A 26,543-nucleotide genomic window follows, 5' to 3' on the forward strand; every position below is an offset into this window, starting at 1 on the left:
TAAATGGATGGTTGCTGATCTAGCTGTCTGTCCACAGTAAATCAGCTTTCAAAAACAGAGTGCTTTATATCTCCAGGCACTGAGAGAGGAGGGAGCTGATTTTTGGTAAAACGGATTAAGGGTAGCAAGCTTACGGTGGGGCTTAAAGCTGTGTGGAAGTTATACTTTTTTTTAATGACCTGGCTATTTTTTCTGGGTATGTGTGTGTGTGTACACACACACACACACACACAATCTACCAATAATTGTCCATACACCTCCTGTTATTTGAAGTTATGGAACATTACAGGTTTGTTAATAACATAAAAACTGGTGTACAGATAGTAGGAAACAGTATTTCAATGTAGCAGTTGAATACAGGTGGTGTGGCAACATGCCGTGAACTTCGTGACTTCAAGAGAAGTGCCATCATGGGCTGTCACGTTGGTGGCATGCTCATATGTACTATTGCCTTTTAACTGCTCCATCCAAAATCAACGGTTGGAGATGTGATCAACAAATTAATATGTTCTAGTATCACTAATGCAGAAAAACTGCCAGGGCAGCTACAGAAAATGACTGACTGGGACAGGAGAGTGTTAAAATGGGTAGCACACAAAAACCAGCTACAGTCGACATGGACCATCTGTGATGAGTTCCAGAGCACCAGTAACACCATGATGAGCACTAATACTGTACAAAAAACCCCATTTACTGGGTTTCCACAGAAGAGCAATGATACATAAGCTAAACATCACAACAAACAAGGAAACTTGTCTGGCCTGGTTCAAAGAATGTGTGAACTGGATAATTGACCAGTGGTTCATTGCTCCAGAGTGTTCGGTACTCTGGAACGATGAATCAAGGTTCACCTGTTTCCAGTCTGATGGCAGGATGTGTGTGGAGGCAACCTGGTGAATGCTTGTTACCACAGTGTGTTGTACTCACAGTAAAGTTTGATGGAAAAGTAATGGTGTTGGGTACATTCAGCTGGTTTAGAGTGGGATTCACTGGTCATCATCCGTGGTTCCATGAAGGAAGCTCAGTACCTTGATATTCTGGATATTCAGGTGTTGCTTGCACTGTGAAGTTTTTATGGAACAGACCTGTGTTACTATCAAGACGACAATGTCCCATGCCACAAAGCTGCAGCTGTTATGGAATGGTATGAAGAGATGGGTGTTAAATGACTGCCCTGCCTTGCAGAGAGTCCTGACCTCAATCCCATTGAATACATGTGGGACAAATTGGAATGGCGATTGAGGTCCAGTGCATGTCCTCTATGTATCAGCGAACTCAGTGCTGCTTTGATGGAGGAATGGAGACAAATTCCACCTGATGCCTGCTGCACATGGGTGGAAAGCCTCCCTCAAAGGGTGTAGGAGGTGATCAAAGCCAAAGGTGGCTTTGATCACCTTTGGCTTTGATTTTAGGGTTTGCCTGCTAAAGTGGCCAGACAATTATTGGTAGATAGTGTATATATGTGTTTGCTTAATTGTACTCAAGTTGACTGACTTAAAAATCAGTTTCCCACTGTCCTTGCATAATTGATAGTTCACTATATTTTATATGCTCATATCCAAAGTTTATGATGCTGTTCTCTCTTTCCCCCCCCCCCTTTTTTAAAAAAAAAAAGAAATTGAGGTATCAACCTATTTTCTATCTATCTTACTAAGCAATTAACTAGCTCTTTGACAATTAGATTACCAGAGGCACAACAATTATGAATATTTTCTTGCTATTAGTAATCTTCCTTGTCCATTATCACTGACTATACATTTTATGTTGAACAGTGAAAATCATCGGCTACTTTGATATTCACAAACATCCACCAAATTTTCATTTGAACACTGTATTTGTTGTTTAAGAGATGCTTATGCCATGAGAGGTTTCTTTTAATTAACACGAAAAAAAATTCTTAAGAAATACAATTTAGTAGCTACTTTTCTTCCTATCAATAAATGGTTTCCATCTTCCAAAGATAAATATAGCTCTACCTGATTGGACAAACCGGATGCTCATTAGAAAAGAGAATACAAGAACACCTATCTTATATTAGCAACAATAAATCTGAGAAATCTGGCTTGGCACAGTACTAAATAGATACTTCAATATATCCTATGGGCTGAAACACGCTTCTTCATCGATGTCAACATAAATTTGAATGTTTGTCTAGAGAAAGTGCTGAGGCCTTACTACACTGTCCAAACTTTAATCAAAGTGACTGCCTCTCTCTAAGATATGTTCGTCTTATTCTAATTACACATCAGTAGTTCTTTTTTTAATAGCTAACGAATAATTAATATTGCAATATTTCCTCAGTGTGGGAAAATCACAACCAACAAGTGGCTTGAGGTAGGACTGGTTATAGACTTATAAAGTGAACTGAGAGACATCTATCTCAGGCAGCATGTAAAGGAGGGTATGCGATAATCGAGAGTTTTGGATCTGATCATTTTGTCAGACAGTGTAATTGTGATTGGGGTTGGGATTTTGCACTTTCCTCTAGTTGGTCAAAGGGATTATAATGTGATCACAAGGCTTGTGGCTAGCTATATGAAGACTTCTGTGAAGTAAGGCTATATGGAAGTACAAGGCCAGTGATAATGGGAAGCTTAGGAGACAGCTTGGATCTATGGCATGGAATGAGGAGTTGAGTGGTAAGAAAATAAATGCTGCTTGAGAACTAGCAAAGAAGTATATAACAGCATCAATGTGTGAATGCATTCCGGAGGTCAAAAGGCTGAATAAGGCGGGTGTAAAATGGATAAATGAAGGGTTTAAGCATGAAATCTGGAAGAAGGCACTTTAGAGGCAGCAGTATAAGATGAATAATGGTAGTAATCACTTACACAAAGAATATAAAGAGTGATTAAGTGTGTGTGTGTGCCTTAGTATCCCATAATGCAAAGCACATCCTTACAGACATGTATAATGCTATGCATTATGGGAAGGGTCACTACCCAGACCAGTTTTGACTTTTATTTGAAGTCCATCATTGGGAGCCAAACCCAGAGGTGATATGAAGGTTGAAATATTTCAGAAGTCATATTTCCATATATGAATAACCAAAACGTGTCACACCTTATTACTAAAATACTCTGGATTACAGATAAATTTTAGAAGTTTTTCTGCTTGGTTATACTATAAATTAACAATGCCAAGAAATTATATTCTTGGATTAATCATATTTTCCAAGTTTTTATCCTTTATCCAAGTGTATCTGAAGAACTGGCAAAAAGAAAGCTGCATGGCTATCATTCAGCAGACTAAAAGAAACACTTACTGATCCAAATCTTGACATCTCTGCAAAGGCAAAACTATTTAATAGTGACATACATCCATCACTCACATACACGACAAGAAATGAAGAAGAGACTCAGAATAACTCAGCGTGCAATAGAACATAGGATTTGTAACATCAGCAAAATGGAGCATGTTAGAAACATGGAACTAAGAAAGACATCAGGCATAAAAGATGTGGTAACTGCAGTTTATGAAAGCAAGATGAGATGGGCAGGTCACATAGCGAGACTCAGGGATAACAGATGGACATATAGAATACTCAACTGGCAACCAAGAATAAAGAGAAAACCAGGAACACCACCTACAAGATGGGAAGATCCACTAGTGAAATCAATGGGTATAACATGGAAGAGAGAGGATCGAGATCGTTGGAGGCATCTTTGTGACCTGCACTCATGTAGAAATCCTGAGTGAAACACAGGTCCATCAAGGTAATCCAAGTGTAAGCAAACAAAGTTTGTGCCTGAAGTAACTTCGGTACAGGGCAACTTGTATACAGAAGCTGATGACTTCACATCACTTGCCTTAGTATCCTATAATGCAAAGCACATATCCTTACGGACATGTATAATGCTATGCATTATTATTATTATTATTATTATTATTATTATTATTATTATTATTATAAAAACCTCCAGAGTCAAAGACTCATCGTGGGAGGTCCACTGTTATACACACAGTTGATCATACCGTGCCTTAAATATATTCACTGTCTCTGTGCTCGCCACACTCTCGGGCAATGTATTCCAATCACTCACCACTCTCCATGCAAAAAACCTGCTCCTCACTTCCTTGCTCACGCCCTCCTTATTCAGCGTCCAGGGATGACCTCTGACCTCTTGTTCTCCTGCTATCTTCACCCATTCTGTGCAAAACCTCCCTGACATTAATCTGGTAATAACCTCTTAACAGCTTACATGTCTTGATCATATCCCCCCACCTCCTCCTATCTCCACCAATTTGTGCAAATTGCATTTTGTCAATCTGTCTTCATACTCTACATTCCAGAGACCAGAAACCACCTTAGTCAATAGCCTCTGAAATTTTTCCAACGCATTTTCATCTTTTTGAAAACCAAGTGACCAGATCTGTGCACTGCAATCCATATGTGGCCTGATCAAGATCTTATACAAAAGAACCATAACATCTTTAATTCTACAAGTCAGTGTCCTCTGCATCATTCCCATTATCCTCTGTGTTGTCATCACAATTTTAGTAACATGTCCCCGAAATTTTAGGTCCTTGTCTACAATCACTCCCAGATCTCTCATCTCCTCTACCTCTTCCAAGATATTTCCACCAATTGTGTACTTTACATGCCATCCCTGCTTCCCAAATTTCAAAACCTTACACTTTGAAACATTGAATTGACATCCCCACTCATTTACCCATTCAGCCAGTGTATTAAAGTCCTCTTGCAAAGCTACAGCATTCGCTCTAGTCCTAATAGCTCTCCCCAACTTTTCATCATCTGCAAATAACTGCATATCACCATTCGGACCTCTCCAAATATCATTTACATACAAATTAAACAGCAATGGAATCAAAACAGACCCCTTGAGGTACACGCTAGTAACTTTCCTCTTCTGGGATATCACTCTTCCATAGACAACTGGCTGATACCTATCAGACAGCCAATCGCCAATTCAGCGAACTAATCTACTGTTCAGCCCCATCCGTTCCAATTTAGTTACCCGCTTGTCACGTGGCAATTTATCAAACGCCTTTGCAAAATCTAACTATACCACTGTATATGCAACACCCTTATCCAATGTAATTGTTACTTTATTATAAAAAGTAAGCAGATTGCTAAAGCACGATCTTCCTTTAGTAAATCCATGCTGGCCGCCAAAGAGTATTTTTCTGTTGTCAACCCAATTCAGAATCTTAGTCCTAACTAACTTCTCTAATACCTTAACCACAACTCCAGACACACAGACTGGTCTATAATTCAAAGCCTTACTCTTATCACCTCCCTTATGAATTGGAACAATTTTACCCTCTTTCCACTCTTTTGGAACTTGACCCAGTGAAAGACTCATGTTGAAAAGATATGCAAAAGCTGTTGTTAACTCTCCGGCACATTCCCTCAAAATATGTGGTGAAATAGCATCAAGTCCCACATCCTTATTTACATAAAGTCTATGCAATTCCTCATATACCTCCTGTTCACTTACTAACAGTTCCTCCTCCTTCTTTCCCACTGCTTTCAAGTTCTGCATGATATCACATTCACAAGAATGAAATACCTTTATAAATTGCTCACTAAATATCTCAACTATATCTTCTGCAGCAGTTATCATTCCTCCATTTTCACTAATCAATCCCATCCTATCATAATCATTCTTTCTTCTACTGCCCACATATCGAAAAAACTCCATAGGATTTTTTTGGCCACTTTAGCTAACTGCTGCTCATACTGCATTTTTGCTTCACTTATCAAGCAAGTCACCTTCCTCGCCTGCTCTTTGTACTTCTCATGCAACTGGTTGTTATAAATACTCATTTTGTGTTTCTTCCATAATACCTTCTTCTTCCAGATTGCATACCTTATCTCTTGATTCATTCATTTTACACCTACTCTATTTATCCTGTTAACCTTTGGAATACACTCTGATATTTCCTCCACCAAATAGTTCTCGAGTATGGCCCGAGCAGCATTGATATCCTTTCCATCCAGTTCCTCTTTCCAATTTATTATTGCAAGCTGTTTCCTGAACTTTTCGTAATTACCAGTCTTATAATTCCACATATATCCCTTTCTAACAAATGTCCTCGAATGACTGGTCACCCTGCAAGTGATCACCTCGTGGTCACTTTCACCAACTGGTGGAAGATTTGACACCTCATTTATAATAACATCATCTGATGAGATGATCAAATCCAATACTCTTGATCCTCGTGCACCCTCCGTTATATGCTGCCTAAGGTAATTGTCTTTCGAAAACTCCAAAAATTCATTTTCTTTACCCCAGATGCAGTCTCTTGCTTCCAGTCTGTATTACGATAATTAAAGTCGCCAATAACAATAACTCATTTCTTGCTAGCTAGGCCAATTTGCCTATACGTTTCCTTCTCATTACCCTCCATATTAACAGGTCTATAGCAACACCCAACTAAATATTTCATCCTGTTTACTTCTACCTCACACCATACTGCCGTGAAACTGTGACCACTATTTGCACCTTGCAAATCCCCCTTAGATGGGCACAACTCATCTGCTACCATTAACAGTATTCTTCCTCCCTTTCTTTCCTGTCTATCGTCATGAAACGTATCATATCCGTTCATCTCTATTCCTGTCAGGATGTCATTGTCATCTAACCACGTCTCACTTATACCAACAATTTTGGGGCGAGCAAAGCAACAATTTTGTTCCCCTTATTTCGATTACTTCTAGAAATAGTGAATAAAATAAACATCATCAAATTCCTGCCATGTACCCTCAAGGGGTGTACAGGATATGATAGTACTACATGAAAAAAAATTACCTCATTACTAACTTCCTATCTACAATTTTCCTCCAAATCAGTCTGTTACTTGTCAAGACTCCAACATTATCAGATCTTATATTTCTATCGTATAAGGCACTTTGTACCGTATCAATCCACCTATATCTTGGTCTTCCTTTGGGTCGTTTTCCTGCCAACCTGGCATAGAACACTTGTTTTGCTAATCTTTCTTTGCCCATTCTGTTTAAGTGACCATACCACCTGAGATTAGCTCTGCTAACATCTTCCTGGATGCTGACAATGTCAAGTTCTTTCCTAATGTCCTCATTTTTAATATGATATTGCCATTGATGCCATCTGTTCATCCCCCTAATCTTTCTCAGGACTCTCATACCCGTGGTCTTTGGTCAAGTGTTTTACTTCTGACCCAGCTCAGATCCATAAGTTAAAACTGGTTTGAACACTGTCTTGTATACAGCTAATTTAGTGTTCCGACTAATTTCTCTCTTATTCCATATGAATTTATTCAGTTAACTTCCGATTATACCAGCTTTGCTGATTCTGTTGTCTATTTCTATATTTAATTTACCATCTTCAATAAAAATTGTGCCTAAGTAGCTGAAATGTTTTACTTGTTCCACAGGTTCTCCATTCACAACACAGTTGACATTTTCAACAATTCTACCTATTTTCATTTTCATTGTCTTTTTAATGCTGACCTTCATACCATATCTATTACAGTAGTTATTCAATTTAGTTAGGAAATCTTGCAAATTTGTAGCGATTTATTTAGAAGTATAACATCGTCCGCATAAAGCAAAGAGCTGACATTAACGTCTCCAATTCTGATATCATGTTTAATACCACTTTCCTTCATAATGTGATCCATATAGATAATGAATAATAGAGGGGATAATGTACATCCTTGTCTCACACCAGATTTAACATTAAACCATCTTCCTGTACTTCCTTCAATTCTAACTTCTGACTTACAACTCAAATAAAGACTAAGTATTGCTTGATATAATGGCTCATTGACACCATATAACTGTAGCATATTGAATAGCTCATATGCCTTTTCCAAATCGACAAAACTTAAACACAGATCTCTGTTATATTCCCATGCTTTCTCGACTATTTGTTGTAAAGTGAAGATCTGAACCTGACAGCCTCTATTTGGCCTGAATCCAGCTTGTTCTTCACCAAGCTTTTCTTCCACAATTCTTCTCAACCGTTTCTCAAGTATTCTTGCAATAGATCTTGCCAGGAACACTCAGTACGGAAATACCTCTGTAATTCTCACATTCAGTTTTATTTCTCTTTTTATATATGGGTACTATGAGAGCTCTACTCCAATCATCGGGAATTAGTCCCTCTGTCCAGGCTTTCTGAACTATGCAGTGCAGCCACTGTAAGACTCTTATACCACCATACTTCCGCATTTCTGGTCGATTATCATCTACTCATGCTGCCTTTCCACGTCAAGCCTTTGATGGCTTTTTCTACTTCAAGTATGGATATGTATTCCTGACTATATGCCTGATCAGTGTTTTTTACCACTGTGCTATCATCACTGCTTGTTTCATTTAGCAGTTTTTCAAAGTAATTACTCCATACTTCAAGGATATCTTTTTCTCCCATTTTCATGTCACCTTTATCATCTCTAACTCCTTTTACAGAACTCTTTCCTCCATTCCTAAGCTTCTTCAACAACCTCTAGAATATTTTGCCACCTTCTTGGTATTTATTTTCTATATTCTTGCCAAAGTCCTCCCATGACTTTTGTTTCGCTAGTTTTACACAGTGTTTAGCATTCTTGCATTTGTCTCTGTATTCTCTAAGACACAAGCTGACTTATTTGACAGGAACTTTTGATATGCTTTCTTCTTTTCCTTCACTACCTCTTTAACTTCCTGTGTCCACCAGGGAATTCTGATTTTTTTATCCTTTCAGACGACCTCACCACATGCCTCTCTGGAAGAATCAATGTTTTTTTCAGTTTGCCACGGAATCTCCAAGGTTTGATTCCTGTTCTCAAACTCTTTCATTTTTTTCTTCAATAATCTTTGTGTATTTTAGTCTACAGTTGACATCTGAGAGCTGCTCAACTTTTATTTGCTTTAAAACTTTCTTACACGTTATTCTTTTCAATATGAAATTCAATTTTATCCTGCTCAAGACTAAATAGTGATCGCTTCCAATTTCAAATCCTCTGTACACTGGTGTCCTGCACCAGGGAGAAAACATCACTATCAACAATAACATAGTCAATGAGACTTTTCTTATTCCTAGCCTCTTCTCTCCATGTGAATTTGTGCACATTTTTATGTTGGAACACGGTGTTAGTAATAACCAAGCCATGTCCTGAGCAGAAATCCAACAGATATTTGCCATTATTATTAGCTTTGCTCTTTTCTCCAAATTTTCCCAAAATATTTTTGTATGTCTGACAATCATTTCGTACTCTGCTATTTAGATCCCCAATAAGGACCAACTTTTCCTTTTTCGTTGTGTCAGTTGCTTTTTTTTCTAAAGTCTCAAAAAATTCCTCCACTTCTACCTTAGTAGAACCTTCTGTGGGACCATTGGCACAAATAAGTTTCATTGTCCAGTTCCCCATTCTCATATTTGCCCACATTACTCTACTTGAGACTGACTGCCATTCAAGAAGATTAGCTTGGTATTTTGTGTTGAATACTATGGCTGCTACTCCTTTTCCTTGATTGTCATTGCCTGAATATAACATTTTGTATTTATTGCTCAGAAAGATCTCACCAGTTTTTGTCTTTTTTGTTTCAGTCATCCCTATTATGTCGATCTGTACTTATCTAATTCTTCAGCTAGCTCCATTTCTTTGCCATTCTGGCTTCTTATGTTGATAGTACCGATCTTTAACTCTGGTGATGTCGAGTTGGGGTTTTTTTTTTCAGATTTGTTCCAGTAACTGACTTTTTGCTGTTCGCCCTGGTTCCCTGGCGAAAACAACGGGGGCCTTGTTTAACCGGGCGATACCCTAGCTGGCATGAAATTTTGTCAAGTTGTACCATCATTCTATATTTTGGTTTAACCAATAAGAATACAATTTGGTCGGCTAAATCCCAAATTGCCAGCCCATCCTCGTTCGTTCAGTATCAAAGTAGATACCCAACAGGGTGCAGCACGAGAAGGTGAGGATTGGACATTAGATCAGAAGCCCTGGTCGGTTATTCACATTCCTTTAAAGGCTATGTGGAGGTCTCCTCTCAGTTATACAGCTTTGACCCTTAAGCACCCCGTGAATAAACATAAGGAATGATTACTGCTTCTACAAGTCCTACAAACGTCACTCCTACGATGTGACTCTTCAATACCTTCCCCAGTCACTTCCTCTATATTATTACCAATTCTACAACTTTCCTCACACCTAAACTCTCCCCACCCATCCCGGGCCATCTCAATCTGTGTTTCCCCGCCTACACATTCACCTCTGAATTCAGCATCTGCATGTTTCATAAAGTGTCTGCCCGTCCACCCTGACTCCTCCCATTTCCCTGATTGTGTTGTACCTCCACTCTCATTTACTTCGTTGATAATATCATCATCATCATCAAATTGCTGCCATGTACCCTCAAGGGGTGTACAGGATATGGTAGTACTACATGAAAAAAAAAATTACATCATTATTAATTTCCTATCTACAATTTTCCTCCAAATCAGCCTGTTACTTGTCATCACTCCAACATTATCAGATCTTATATTTCTATCGTCTAAGGCACTTTGTACCATATCAATCCACCTATATCTTGGTCTTCCTCTGGGTCGTTTTGCTGCCAACCTGGCAGAGAACACTTGTTTTGCTAATCTTTCCTCGCCCATTCTGTTTAAGTGACCATACCACCTGAGATTAGCTCTGCTAACGCATTCCTGGATGCTGACAATGCCAAGTTCTTTCCTGATATCCCCGTTTTTAATATGATACTGCCATTGATGCCATCTGTTCACGCCTATAATCTTTCTCAGGACTCTCATATCTGTGGTCTCTAGTCTTTGCTCAAGTGTTTTACTTCTGACCCAGCTCTCGGATCCATAAGTTAAAACTGGTTTGAACACTGTCTTGTATACAGCTAATTTAGTGTTCTGACTAATTTCTCTCTTATTCCATATGAATTTATTCAATTGACTTCCCACCATACCAGCTTTGCTGATTCTGTTGTCTATTTCTATATTTAATTTACCATCTTCACTAAAAATCGTGCCTAAATAGCTGAAATGTTTTATTTGTTCCACAGGTTCTCCATTCACAACACAGTTGACATTTTCAATGATTCTGCCTATTTTCATTGTCTTTGTCTTTTTATTGCTGACCTTCATACCATATCTATTACAACAGCTGTTCAATTTAGTCAGAGAATCTTGCAGACTTGAGGCAGATTTATTTAGAAGTATAACATCATCCGCATAAAGCAAAGAGCTGACATTAACATCTCCAATTTTGATATCATGTTTAATACCACTTTCCTTCATAATGTGTGATCCATATCGATAATGAATAACAGAGGGGATAATGTACATCCTTGTCTCACACCAGATTTAACATTAAACCATCTTCCTGTACTTCCTTCAATTCTAACTGCTGATTTACAACTCAAATAAAGACTAAGTATTGTTTGATATAATGCCCCATTGACACCATATAACTGCAGCGTATTGAATAGCTTCTCTCTTGGCACCTTGTCATATGCCTTTTTCCAGATCGACAAAACTTAAATACAGATCTTTGTTATATTCCCATGCTTTCTCGACTATTTGTCGTAAAGTGAAGATCTGATCCTGACAGCCTCTATTTGGCCTGAATCCAGCTTGTTCTTCACCAAGCTTTTCTTCCACAATTCTTCTCAACCGTTTCTCAAGTATACTTGCATAGATCTTGCCAGGAACACTCAGTAGGGAAATACCTCTGTAATTCTCACATTCAGTTTTATTTCCCTTTTTATATATGGATACTATGAGAGCTCTACTCCCATCATCGGGAATTCGTCCCTCTGTCCAGGCTTTCTGAACTATGCAGCGCAGCCACTGTAAGACTCTTATACCACCATACTTCAGCATTTCTGGTCGAATATCATCTACTCCTGCTGCCTTTCCACATTTCAAGCCTTTGATGGCTTTTTCTACTTCAAGTATGGATATGTATTCCTGACTGCATGCCTGGTCAATGTCTTTTACCACTGTGCTGACATCACTGCTTGTTTCATTTAGCAGTTTTTCAAAGTAATTACTCCATACTTCAAGGATATCTTTTTCTCCTGTTTTCATGTCACCTTTATCATCTCTAATTCCTTTTATAGCACTCTTTCCTCCATTCTTAAGCTTCTTCAACAACCTCCAGAATATTTTGCCACCTTCTTGATATTTATTTTCTATATTCTTGCCAAAGTCCTCCCATGACTTTTGTTTAGCTAGTTTTACACAGTGTTTAGCATTCTTGCATTTGTCTCTATATTCTCTAAGAGCACAAGCTGACTTATTTGACAGGAACTTTTGGTATGCTTTCTTCTTTTCCTTCACTGCCTCTTTAACTTCCTGTGTCCACCAGGGAGTTCTGAATTTTTTATCCTTACAGACAACTTCACCACATGCCTCTCTGGCTGAATCAATCAATGTTTTCTTCAGAGTTTGCCACTGAATCTCCAAGGTTTGATTCCTGTTCCCAAACTCTTTCATTTTTTCTTCAATAATCTTTGTGTATTTTAGTCTACAGCTCACATCTGAGAGCTGCTCAACTTTTATTCGCTTTAAAACTTTCTTACACGTTATTCTTTTCAATATGAAATTCAATTTTATCCTGCTCAAGACTAAATAGTGATCACTTCCAATTTCAAATCCTCTGTACACTCTGGTGTCCTGCACCATGGAGAAAACATCACTATCAACAATAACATAGTCAATGAGACTTTTCTTATTCCTTGCCTCTTCTCTCCATGTGAATTTTTGCACATTTTTATGTTGGAACATGGTGTTAGTAATAACCAGTCCATGTCCTGAGCAGAAATCCAACAGAGATTTGCCATTATTATTAGCTTTGCACTTTTCTCCAAATTTTCCCAAAATATTTTTGTATGTCTCACAATCATTTCCTACTCTGCTATTTAGATCCCCAACAAGGACCAATTTTTCATTGTGTCAGTTGCTTTTTCTAAAGCCTCAAAAAATTCCTCCACTTCTACCTTAGTAGAACCTTCTGTGGGACCATAGGCACAAATAAGTCTCATTGTCCAGTTCCCCATTCTCATATTTGCCCACATTACTCTACTTGAGACTGACTGCCATTCAAGAAGATTAGCCTCGTATTTTGTGTTGAATACTATGGCTACTCCTTCTTTTCCTTGATTGTCATTGCCTGAATATAACATTTTGTATTTATTGCTCAGAAAGATCTCACCAGTTTTGGTCTTTTTTGTTTCAGTCACCCCTATTATGTCGATCTGGTACTTATCTAATTCCTCAGCTAGCTCCATTTCTTTGCCATTCAGGCTTCTTACGTTGATAGTACCGATCTTCAACTCTAGTGATGTTGAGTTGGGGTTTATTTTCAGATTTGTTCCAGTAGCTGACTTTTCGCTGTTCGCCCTGGTTCCCTGACGAAAACAACGGGGGGCTTGTTTAACCGGGCGAATCCCCAGCCGGCATGAAATTTTGTTTTATTGTACCATCATTCTATATTTTGTTTTAACCAATAAGAATACAATTTGGTCGGCTAAATCCCAAATTGCCAGCCCATCCTCGTCCGTTCAGTATCCAAGTAGATACCCAACAGGTAGATACCTCACCACGAGAAGGTGAGGATTGGACGTTAGGTCAGAAGCCCTGGTCGGTTCTCCGCATTCCTTTAAAGGCTATGTGGAGGTCTCCTCTCAGTTATACAGCTTTGACCCTTAAACCCGTTTGACCCGTTGATAATATTCACTTCCATATTTGCAAGTGAGCAAATACCTCTCCCTACCCTGCTTTTTTGCTCTTTCGTATCACTTATTGGAAGTGTCACCTCCCATACTGGTTTTGACCTTTATTGAAGTCTCATCAGTGGGACCCAGACCTAGAAGTGATACCACAGTTGAAGTATTGCAGAAGTTATATTTTCATATATGAGTATCCAACAGGTGTCACACCTTATTACTAAAATACTCTGGATTAGAAATAAATGTTGGAAGTTTTTTCACTTGATTATAAGTTGCCCTGTCCTGAAGTTACTTCAGGTGAAAACTTTGTTTGCTTACACTTGGATAAAGGATTAAACCAAGAATATAATTTCTTGACATCTTTAATTTATAGTATAACCAAGTGAAAGTCACAAGGAACTTCACCAGGTAGAGCTATAGCATTTATCTTTGGAAAATGGAAACCATTTATTGATAGGAAGAAAAGTAGCCACTAAATTGTATTTCTTAAGGATTTTTTTTTGTGTTAATTAAAACCTCTCATGGCACAAGCATCTCTTAAACAACAAATATAGTGTTCAAATGAAAATTTGGTGGATGTTTGTGAATATCAAAGTAGCAGATGATTTTCACTGTTCAGCATAAAATGTACAGTCAGTGATAATGGACAAGGAAGATTACTAATAGCAAGAAAATATTCATAATTGTTGTGCCTCTGGTAATTTAATTGTGTCAAAGAACTATCTAATTGCTTAGTAAGATAGATGGCAAACAGGTTGATACCTGAATTTCTTTTTTAAAAAAGGTGGGGAGGGGAAGAACAGCATGGTAATTGATTTGTTATATACATCTGGATTAAGCAAGAACTTTAATAATAAACTGTGGAATTTGCCTTCATTCCTCTTTAAGGAATCAAATCCGCACTGAGTTCAGCGATAGATCAAGACATGCTGCTCTGGACCTCAATCGCCATTCCAATCCTTCCCACATGGGTTCGATGGGATTGAGATCAGGACTCTGTGCAAGCCAGGGCAGTCATTTAACATCTATCTCTTCGTACCATTCCATAACAGATGCAGCTCTCTTCGTACCATTCCATAACAGATGCAGCTTCTTTGTGGCATGGGGTATTGTCGTCTTGATAGTAACATGGATCCTTTCCATAAAAAATTCACAGTGTAGGCAGTACCTGATTATCCAGAATATCAAGGTACTGAGCTGCCTTCTTGGAACCATGGACAACGACCAGTGATCCCACTCCAGACCAGCTGAATGCACCCCCGCACCATTACTTTTCCATCACCAAACTTTGTTGTGATTACAGCACACTGTGGTAACAAGCATTCACTAGGCTGCCTCCACACCCTATCATCAGACTGGAAACAGGTGAACCTTGATTCATCTCTCCAGAGTACTGTTTTCCACTGGTTAATTATCCAGTTCACACGTTCTTTGAACTAGGCCTGATGAGTCAACTTGTTTGTTGTGATGTTTAGCTTATGTACCGTTGCTCTACCATGAAACCCAGTAAATGGAATTTTTTGTACAGTATTAATGCTCATCATGGTGTTTCTGGAACTCATCACAGATGGTCCATGTCAATTGCAGCTGGTTTTTGTGTGCCACCCCTTTCAACACCTTCCTGTCCCAGTCAGTCATTTCCTGTGGCTGCCCTGGGAGTTTTTCTGCATTAGTGATACCAGAACATATCCATTTGTTGATCACATCTCCAGCCGTTGATTTTGGATACAACAGTTAAGCAGTAATAGCACATTGGCATGCCACCAATGTGACAGCACTCCTCTTGAAGTCACTGAGTTCACGTCATGTTGCCATACCACCTGTATTCAACTGCTACATTGAAATACTGCTTCCTACTATCTGTACACCAGTTTTTATGTTATTAACAAACTTTGAATTTCCATAACTGGAAATAACAGGGTGTTTGTGTGGACAATTACTGTTAGATTGTATACACACACACACATATATGCACACACGCACGCATGCACACATTGTTGCCAAAAGTGTCTGAATCGCAACTGTTTACATTTCTCCTCGCTACAGCATTGCTGTCAATAGTAGGTCAGGCCTCCTTTCACTGCTATTACAGCCAGAACTTAGTGGAGAGTATCCTGAAGAGTTAAGGCCCACCACTAAGTTCAGGCTTAGACAAGTCCAGCATATTGCCAGATAGTATCCATGATTCATTGCTCCACAGGACCCTCTTCCGTTGATCCACAGTCCAATGACAGTGTTGTTTGCACCATCCCAAATGTCGTTATGCATTGGCAGGTTATTGAAGGGCTTGTGGCCACATTATAACCATGAAATCCAAGGGCAAATAGTTCTGTCAATGGCATCTGCTCCTGAGCTTGTGTGGAAGTCGCCTGCAATGGTTGCTAAGGCTAACTTATGATTTACTGTGATAACAAGCTTTGGAGTTTGCCAATCTGATTTGTCGGTTTCTTGGACCTACCAGTTCAGGAGAGGAATTTGATATGTCAATCTCATTTTCACTTGGATTTCATAGTTATAATATGGCTTTTGGTGGTGTCAGGACACTTTTGGCAACATAGTGTATGCGTGTATATATAGTACTGTTCCAAGAATCAGCTAACAGTCTAATCCATGTGTTGAGTCTTAAGTGCTGTGATGACATCATGTTGGAGATTTAATGGAATATTTACAGCACTAGGAAAGAATTAAAACTAATTTTAATACTTCCAATATTTTGTCTCAAGTCACTGAGACATCTTCAGGGATTACAAATAGCTTTTGTGACACTCAAATACAACACAGTACTAAGTGAAACAAGTGGGTGATTAAGGCCCTCTTGTTTCACTTAGTATTGAAGTAAGGTTCAAGGCACATCACCTAGTATGGTCCTTTCTAGATGGTGTGTCCTCTATTGGCGTTTGTAGGTGAACTAGCATGTCAAGTGGGTTCTCTAATTAATGTTTCCCAAATTTTGGGAAGTTTTACGCAACCATATTATTTAAATTCGGTTGATTTCTGAGTGCTGCCACAGATTCTAAAAACAGTCTTTTCTGAATTTACTATGGTGGAGCATGGTAGTTTTTCTTCAGGAGATCTGTGGGTTGTATACAAAACATGGTTTTCAAGGCCAGATTGATCATAGTCATGATTGCAGATGTATGATTTGTGTTCTTCTAAACGGATGGTTGCTGATCTTCCTGTCTGTCTGAAGTAAGCCAGCTTGCAGGAATAGGGTACTTTATATACTTCAGACACCAAGAGAGGAGGGAGCTGATGTTTGGTAGAATGGATAAGGGTAGCAAGTTTACGTTGGGGCTTAAACACTGTGTGGAGGTTATACTTTTTTAAGGATCTGGCTATTTTTTCTGACATGCCACGGATATAGAGCGTATGGTGATGGCATTTCTGAAATCCTTCTGAAGAGTTGGCTGGGGAATGGGTAGGAACTGATTATTTTTTTAATTAGTGAAGATGAAAACGACATTAAAACTAGCCATCATTTCTTCTTTTTGAATATTTAGGTTTTTGACCCTTGAAGCAAAATCAACAGAATTTTTGAGGAAAGAGGGGCTTGAGCTGAATAAGCATTTTTGGGATTTGGCTAAATACTTTGAGAGTTTATAAGTAGCTGAATCAGTGCCTTCTACAATTGGTCTCAGTGGAGTATTTTCTTTGTGAATTTTTGATAATCCATATAATCAAGAGATTAAAGGATGAACTGAATGAAGAGGCAATCAAATATTTCTAGAAAACTCTGTAGTTGTTCTTCGAAGGTTGTTTGTATGGTTATGAATTTCACGAGTTGGATCTCTGTCAAAAATAGAGTAAGTATCTGTTAGTAATAATTGGAACATTTTATTATTATATTCTTCAGTATCCAGGATGACTCTGTAGCTACCTTTATCTGCAGGTAGAATTTTTTATTTTTTTATTTTTTTGTAGTTTTTTTATTGCTTGACATTCTGCTGGAAAGTATTGTCTGGAGAGGGTATTGCATTGTTGATAATAAAAGTGGATTCCATGCGGAATAAATTAGCTTCTTGAGTAGGAAGGAAAGAGGTAGACTTTTCAATTTTAATAAGCAACCGCTCCTTTGGAATGGATTTTGATGATATCACCAGATTAAAGCCTTTTATTAAGAATATTCTTTTCAACATTGGAAAGGTTATAACTGGATTTGTTTACAATAATTTTATCAGGAGAGAGTTGAAACTTTGATTTAGATGATTTTTCTTGTTCTTGCTTTAGAGCTTTGAATTTTTTTAATCAATTTTATTTTGTTGTTATTTTGTTGTTATCTTGGAAGCTTCTGATACGATCGTCTTTGGTAAGTTTCCAAGTGTTGATGTCTAAAGTATGTTCAATAGTAGCAGATAAAGAAGCTTTCTGGGCAAATAAATGTGCCAAGGTATGTTTTGTATCATAAATTCTTTCATTCAGAAGTTCCTTTTTAGCTCTATGAAATGTATTCTTTGCACATTCTGTTTTAATGTTTTCTCTTAAGGAAATGGATCTTGGGAAGAGGACATGGAATTTACAGTGCTTGAGAAACAATAACCTGTTAATGTTTAGGCTAGTTCTTCACAAAGTCTTGGAAGTCTCTCATGTTTCTGTATGTTGCCTCATCATAAAGGCTAGAGATATGATATAATTGATTTACTCAGCTGAGAGATATATTTTTGAGACAGATTAAATGACTGTAAGTTGAGGGGGGGGGAAATAGAAATGCTATTTTAATTTAAATAAACTGTACAAGTTTCATCATCTTAGAAGACTTGTTCGAATGCATAACATGAGGGAACTACCAACAAACATTGCAAGAGAAAATCTATACATTAAAGCATTAACTTATTAATGTTTAAAGCCATTCTCTGTATCTCTTCATTGTTGAGCATGTGCATGCATTCAAGATTTCTTGAAACACCTAAGTTGGATAGCAATGCAATGACAGTCTGACAGATTATAGCTGAGGTTAGTGTTGAGATGTACTGGTTTCTGGTTGAGATGATTTCTTTAGAATCTACAATTCTTTCCTGTTCATCATAGCATTAAAAAATATTTTCTGATTTGTCCCATACTCCACTGAAACCAATTGCAGAAAGCAATGATTGACCTACTTATAAACTCTCAAAGCATTTAGTCAAATCCCTACAATACTTATTTCGCTCGACCTCCTCTTTCCTCAAAAGCTCTGTTGATTTTGTTTCGAAGGTCAAAAACCTACATATTCAAAAAGAAGAAATTATGGCTAGTTTTAATGTCATTTTCCCCCTTCACGAATATGCCTACAGAAGAAGTTCTTACTGTTAAAAATATGTTATCAAAAAAGTAATGTCTTTATTAACCCACTGTCTTAATTCTGGTTATTTCTAGTTTGACACTATTTACTAACAGAACTTTGGTTTAGCCAAGGACAATTCTTTATAACCCATACTGGCAAATTTATATTTGGAATCTTTTGAAGAAAAGCTGTCTTTTCATTCTCATTGAAATCTAAATTGTAATAAAGATATATAGATGACATCTTCCTAATCTGGAGTCATGGACCTGAGTCTTGAAAGAATTTCCTAGACCATCTCAACAGTCAACACCTGAAACTCCAATTTACTACAGAATTAGAGATTGATGGATCTCTTCCATTCCTAGATGTCATACTCACTCGTTTATCTGAGAAATTAAAAATCTCTATTTATAGGAAACCCACTCTCACCAATAAATATCTCCATGCACAGCCCCATCACTATCTGCCTCAAAAACTTGGCATTATTTCTACACTAGGCAAATGTGCTCACTCCTTCCTCTATGAAGAAGAAGATATTAACAAAGAACTTCAATTTCTTCTTACAATCTTTCAGCAAAATGATTATTCAAAACAAACAGTTAATACACTATTATTCAATCCACCTCTTTGCCATGTTGAAGATAGAAATAGTGAAAAAGGTACATATTCCTACCATATATCAGTCCATTTTGCCAAAGTTCTCAAAAAATATAACATCTGGACTTCTTTCAATACTCTACTTAAACTCCATTCCTTGCCCAGTATGCCCAAGCAAAAACATAACCTGGAATATCCCTGCCTTGACTGTATTTGGTGCAACTGCAACATGCCTTTTTTTGGCCAGACATAAAAATTCATTGAATTATGTCTAGAGAAACATAAAAGAGACATTACATATGGCAGAACCAGAGCAAGTGCTCTGCTGAACCACATCCTGAATTTTGCTAATGCTAACGACGAAAACTGTACCATTCATCCAGTCATATGGGACAAATTGAAAAATATCTTTTGATGCTGTGATGAACTGGGAAGAAGAATTGTAGAATCTAAAGAAATCGTCTTCCATCCAGTACATTTGAACACTAACCTCAGCTATAATCTCTCAGACTATCATTATGCTGCTATCCAACTTTGGCTTACATGAGACCTTAAATGGATACGCACGCCCAAATGAAGAGATACACAGAACAGCTTTAAATGTTAATACAACTGGAATGAAATCTGTAATGTATAGATTTTCCCTCACAATGTTTGTTGGTAATTCCCTCATGTTATGCACTCAAATAAGTCTTCTAAGAAGATGAAACTAGTTGTGCAGTTCGTTTAAATTAAAATGGTGTTTCTATATTTTATCCCTTGGCTTATAGTCATTTAATCTGTTTCAAATATATATATATATATATATATATATATACATTCTCTTCTGAAATGAGCATAGATCTTTAATATTTCTATTTCTGTTTATTAATGATTTTTTTTACATTGCCAAAGTTGAGACTTTTAGCCCCATTGATTAAAAGCAAAAATTTTTTGATTACTGTAAATATAATAAAACTGTTGTTGGAAGTTTTTTCACTTGGTTATACTATAAATTAAAAATACCAAGAAATTATATACTTGGTTTAATCCTTTATCCAAGTGTAAGCAAACAAAGTTTGTGCCTGATTTTTGGGTCTGGCTCCCACTGAAGAGACCTCAATGAAGGTTGAAACTAGTCTGGGTAGTGACCCTTCCCATAATGCATTGCATTATGGGATACTAAGGCAAGTGATGTGAAGTCTTAGCTTCCTTATATGAGTTGCTCCAGTCCTGAAAACACTTCAGGTGCAAACTTTGTTTGCTCACACTTGGATAAAGGATTAAACCAAGTATATAATTTCTTGGGATCTTTAATTTATAATAAAACTGTAAAATGTTAAAAGTAGAGCGAAGAGGTTTTAATTTATCATTAGTAAGATATTAATAGGCTATTGTGGATCCATCCATATTTTATAGGCAAATCTTGAAATATTTACGATATCTTATAAAAATATAACTAAATATAACTTTCTTATTATCTCTAATAAATTTTCAAAACTTAAGTTTTTCCACATTTGGCTATGAAATACAATCCCATTATATATCTTATTTATTCTAAATTAATTCTCTTTGCTGTATATGATAGTTGATTATCCACCCATTCTGAGTTCACTTATGATTTATTTTCCTTTTTTTTTTTTATATACGATCACTTTATGGTATATTTAGCAGAGGGTTATTGTCCTTTTAAGGTTTCTGTATGATCTATTATCAGAATGAACATTCCGTGACACTTATCTGGCCAGTGACACCTAATCATTTCACTAATGGAAGATGAATGTTTGCTACTGCACATATCCTATGGAACAGTGTTTTCAAAGTTTTCTGATTGCGACCCACAAATACCCCAAAAAACAAGTTAGAGATAGTACAATACCAAGTAACTTGTGGCAAAGGTGCAGCAAGATCCAAACAAGTCACCACTTTCCAAAAAGGGGAAAAAGTTTATCTTGAGCTATAATGGGACCCGTATTAGATGTTAACCTGATAAGTACAGACACAAATACAGTTTGATTTTAGCCAGAACGCCAAGATATGAAAAGTGTAGTACCCATTCATGAAACAGTGTATGTCCTTACTACATCTAATAAAATTAAATTAAAAAGGTAACAAATTTAATACCAAACATGATTTTATTAACATTTAAATACAAAATTGGAAAGGGGAAAAAAATGAACAATACAAAAACAGAAATAAGTAATATTTCATTAAATGTGGCAATTGTGCAATTACCATAAAACATTAATTTTTTTTTTAAACAGGAATAAAGAATTTCAGAAGACTGGAATGAAAACGTCCTTGTACTGTGATAAACATCCCCTCCCTAACAGACACCATACTGCCAATGCAAGAAAAACATGTCCCTTTATTCTATCACTACCTATAGTACAGATACAATTAGTCTATGTGCTAAATGCAGCAGTAATTAGTGTACATTAGAGACAACTGGAATGAAAAGAACCCTGCATAATTAAAAGCAGCTTCACTCCTCTCCAACAGACTATACTGCACACAGGCAAGTAAAACAAAGTTTATTGTAGTGCCAAACACAGCTTCTAAACTAAATACATTGTCCTAGTTATTGCCCTTTATTCTATCAATTGTATCTGTACTATCACTACCTATAGTACAGATACAATGTGCTAAATGCAGCAGTAATTAGTGTACATTAGAGACAACTGGAATGAAAAGAACCCTGCATAATTAAAAACAGCTTCACTCCCCTCCAACAGACACTGTACTGCACACAGGCAAGTAAAACAAAGTTTATTGTAGTGCCAAACACAGCTTCTAACTAAATACATTGTCCTAGTAACGTACTCTATTTTAAAATTTCAGTTGTTCAAAATTCCCACATAAGTATCCAAATCATAGTTTTCTGAGTATATTAGGGCTGTCAAAAAAGTTATTATAAAGTGGCTTGGTACAAAAAAAAAACTTCCAATCAAGTCATCTGATTACCACTACAAGCTTGCTTACTCCGCACATCCAATGCCCCAATCACACTTCTCCTTCTACCTCCCCGAAAACAAACCTCATGCATTCCTTTTTTGTAACCTTAATTCACCACATGTGTTCATAATGCAGTCATTGGGTTTAGAGACCAATCAGTGAAAAACAAATATACAGTCATACCCCGACTTACACGGATTCTTATATGTACGTATTCCCATCCCGCTTCATGCCTCACCACTAGTCTTATCTTTCCGGTACTGGCTGCATTTGCCATTGTTGCACATGGTGTGAACAAGCACTGACGTGTTTTGCGCGGCCTCCATTCATACACAACTTTTAGTCTACAAACCCTGCGACTGTTTAATGTTATGTTCTTGATAAAAAAAATTTATCACATAAAAAATAATGTCATCCAAAAGAAGCAAGTACGATTCTTCTACAGCTAGCAAGAAAAGAAAAACATTAACTTTGGAAACAAAACTCAACATTATTAAGGATTTTGAAGGCGGAATGAAAATTTGTGAGCTATCAAAGAAGTTCGATCTACAGGAATCCACAGTAAGAAATCATGAAAGATAAAGAAAGAATTCTCGCTGCTGTGAAAAATGCCCAATCATTGAATTCAAGCATAATTCGTAAACGTCATGGGATTATTGGTGAGATGGAAACGATGCTTAAATTATGGTGTGATAATCAAGTGAGAGTAAAAAATTGTCCAGTTGATCAAATGACAATATGTAGCCAAGCCAAGCTGAATTTTGAGAGGCTAAAAGTAGAAGCTGGAGAAGCGGCCAAAGAAGAAAATTTCTTGGCCAGTAATGGTTGGTTCAACCGATTTAAAAATCGCTATAACTGGCACAGCATAGTGGAGAGGTGGCAAGCGCTGATAAAGAGGCTTCATCTGCTTTTCCTGAGACACTTAAGGCTATCATCGAGGAAGGTAGCTATAGCAGTCAAACCATATTTAATGTAGACGAGACCGGCTTGTTCTGGAAAAAGATGCCTAAGAGAACTTTCATCGCACATGAAGAAAAAACGTTTCCTGGCTTTAAGGCTTCCAAAGACCGGTTGACAGTAATGCTTGGTGGAAATGCAGCTGGTGATTGCAAGTTAAAACCTCTCTTAATTTATTGCTCTGAAAAAAAAAAAAAAATCTAAAGCTGGCTTGCCAGTGATTTTGAAGTCAAATTCTAAAGCTTGGATGACAGCTTCTATTTTTAAAGACTGGTTTGGTCACCACTTCATACCTGAAGTTGAACATTATTGCCAGTGTAAAAAAATTCCGTTTAAAGTTATACTCATTATTGATAATGCACCTGGTCACCCTCCTGCAACTTTAATTGATTTGATCCACATATAAAAGTTGTTTTCTTGCCTCCAAATACAACCAGCTTACTTCAACCGATGGACCAAGGAGTTATTCAAAGCATACTACACACGCCGTTCATTTGCAAGTCTGAATGAACCTATGAGGCAAAATGAGCACCTGTCTGTTAAAGAGTTTTAGAAACAGTGTAATGTTTTAGATGATGTAAGGATTATCGGAGATTCTTGGGGTGAAATTTCCCAAAAAACCTTGAATGGTGTCTGGAAAAAACTTTGTCCATCCTTTTTTAAATGCGAAACGGAAATGTTGCCAGAAACTGATCAAGTTGCTGAGCCAATAGAAGAAGTTGTCAACCTTGCCAGGCAGTTAGATTTAGAAGTCGACAGTGAAGATGTCAGTGAGCTGTTAGACTCACATAGCAAAGAGCTTACAATCAACAAGCTCATAGAAATGCGTGAGCAAAGTGCTACTGAAGAGACAAAAACCTCAGATCCAGTTCTACCAGAAAAGCACATGACAATTGCAAAATTAACAGAGGGTCTCAGCTTAATTAAGAAAGGTTTACAGATTTTCGAGGACATAGATTCTAACGAGGAATGAATTGTAGCCACAAGGCAAGGAATAAAAAAATCATTGGCTTGCTATGAAGAAATTTTGCGTGACAAGAAAAAGACATTATGCCGTCAGACGAATCTATTAGATTTTATGAAACCATCGACATTGAAATAACTTTCTTTTTTTTATGTATGAAAAACTACAATTATGTTTATATTTCTTAAAAAATAATTAACTGATATTTTGTATGTTTGTATATATAAATTACATGCATAATTATACCCCAAGTTATGCGAATTTGACTTACGCGCTTTTTGTTGGTCCCACCTACCGCGTAACTTCAGGGTATCACTGTATATATATTTTCTTTTCATGCTAATGAAATTTAATCAAAATTAATTTTGATTAAATTCAAAGTAGCATGCTGTATATATTTAAAACTTTGTAAAAATGCACCTGCTTGAAGCAAAACGCAGAATATAACACCGTTCGGCTTGAACATGTTAAGTATCACTCTGTTGAGATACATTCTGATATTTTTTGTTCTATTGTATTTCATTATAAAAGAAAAATGTTGGTCATCACCTGTTAAACAGATGGAAACAGTTTTCTCTTAACTGTCCCCTAAGACTCTCTCCAGAGCATCCTACGTGGACTGGTCTCTTTATGTTGGGAGGTCCTGTATCACACTCAAGACTGCCATCTATCCTTTTGGTATGTGCATTAAAGAGGCTCTGAAAGCTCTTGGCATGACAACATTACCTGCACCAAACAAAACAGCATTCCTCTATGGTAGGCTTGCATCCCATCATAGAACCTCTCACTCTGTCAACTACAGAAGTCTCATACACCCTCATCTGTCTACCTCCAATTGTTTGATGCACAGAGTAGGCTGCACACAGAGCAGTCTACTCTGATTATTTTACCATCTATACCAATTCTTTAAGATCAGAGATCTCTGTTGGCTATGCTGCTCTTTGAATGTATTAAAGTATCACTCTGTTGAGATACATTCTGATATTATTTGTTCTATTCTATTTCATTAAAAAGAAAAATGTTGGTCACTACTTGCTAAATTTTTCTGACATTACAATCTCCAGCTAGATCCCACTCGATTGCAGTAATTATACAGCAGAGTTCCATGCCATTCATCTTGCACTTTCATATAAAAGAAAACCACTACCAAAAGTGTGCAATTTATACCGACTCTTTACAGTTCTTTACAGGCTATCTCCTCTCCTATGTATAATCCACATCCATTGCTTTGTAAAGTGTTACAACTGTTGTGCAAAGTGAAGACCCTTAATGTGCATAGTTTACTTGGGCTAGATTCCCAGCCACATTGCAGTTAACTGAATGAGACTGCAGATGCACTTATTAGATCATTTCATACTTTTCCCACATACAGACTACAGACATTTTATAAGATAAAAGCCCAGTGTCATCATGGTAGGAAGCACTGACAAACAAATTGCATGATATTAAGCCTGACGTTAAGCATTAGTAGTCTAGTCATCATACCAGCAGAAGAGAGGAAGTTATTCTTTCTAGGTGCCACACATAGATCACACTCATCTTACACATTATTACTGAGGGTTGATGACCAACCCGTGTGTGAAAAATGCAACTCATCTCAGCGTTTATCGTATTCTGGTGGAGTATCGGCACTTCACACGAGAGAGAGGAATGAAATTTTTACTTATCTGGGTGAGCCATATATACTCTGACAGATGTTATCAGACTCAGACAAATTGCACACTGCTTTCAATTTACAAAGAATTAATTTATACAAACATGTTTCATTATAAATTCTATTTATATGTAGATAGCTTCATTTTTGTACATACATATTATTTACTAACTTATTCCTTTACGACAATTTATTAACATTGTGTTTACTGCTGTAACTAACCAACGTGATTTAACATCACCCATCTTCATGTACTTTTTTCAATTCTAACTGCTGACTTAAAACTGAAATATAGACTAAGAACCACTTGATATAATTCTCCATTTACACCATATAACTGAAGCGTTTTGAACAGCTTTTCTCTTGGCACCTTGTGATATTCCTTTTCCAAATCTACAAAGCGTAAATACAGATTCTTGTTATTTCTCATGATTTCTGAACTATTTTCTTAAAAGTAAAAATTTGATCCACAAAACGTTTAGGCTGAACCTAGCTCGTTCTT

General features: G+C 37.1%; 1 protein-coding gene and 1 non-coding gene across 3 annotated transcripts in view; one reads left to right on the forward strand and one right to left on the reverse strand.

Moving 5' to 3' along the window:
- Kap-alpha3 (karyopherin alpha3) overlaps positions 1-26,543 on the forward strand; it is a 212,977-nt gene that overhangs the window by 91,794 nt on the left and 94,640 nt on the right. The gene's annotated exons all lie outside the window — the stretch shown is intronic.
- LOC150093185 (U2 spliceosomal RNA) lies at positions 21,363-21,550 on the reverse strand. Its single transcript, XR_016550460.1, has one exon. It is a non-coding gene; the product is annotated as a U2 spliceosomal RNA (small nuclear RNA).

The sequence above is a fragment of the Typopeltis vanoorti genome, chromosome 24, assembly GCF_054136105.1.
Source record: "Typopeltis vanoorti isolate ZY-2024b chromosome 24, IOZ_Tvanoo_1.0, whole genome shotgun sequence".
Lineage (NCBI taxonomy): Eukaryota > Metazoa > Arthropoda > Arachnida > Uropygi > Thelyphonidae > Typopeltis > Typopeltis vanoorti.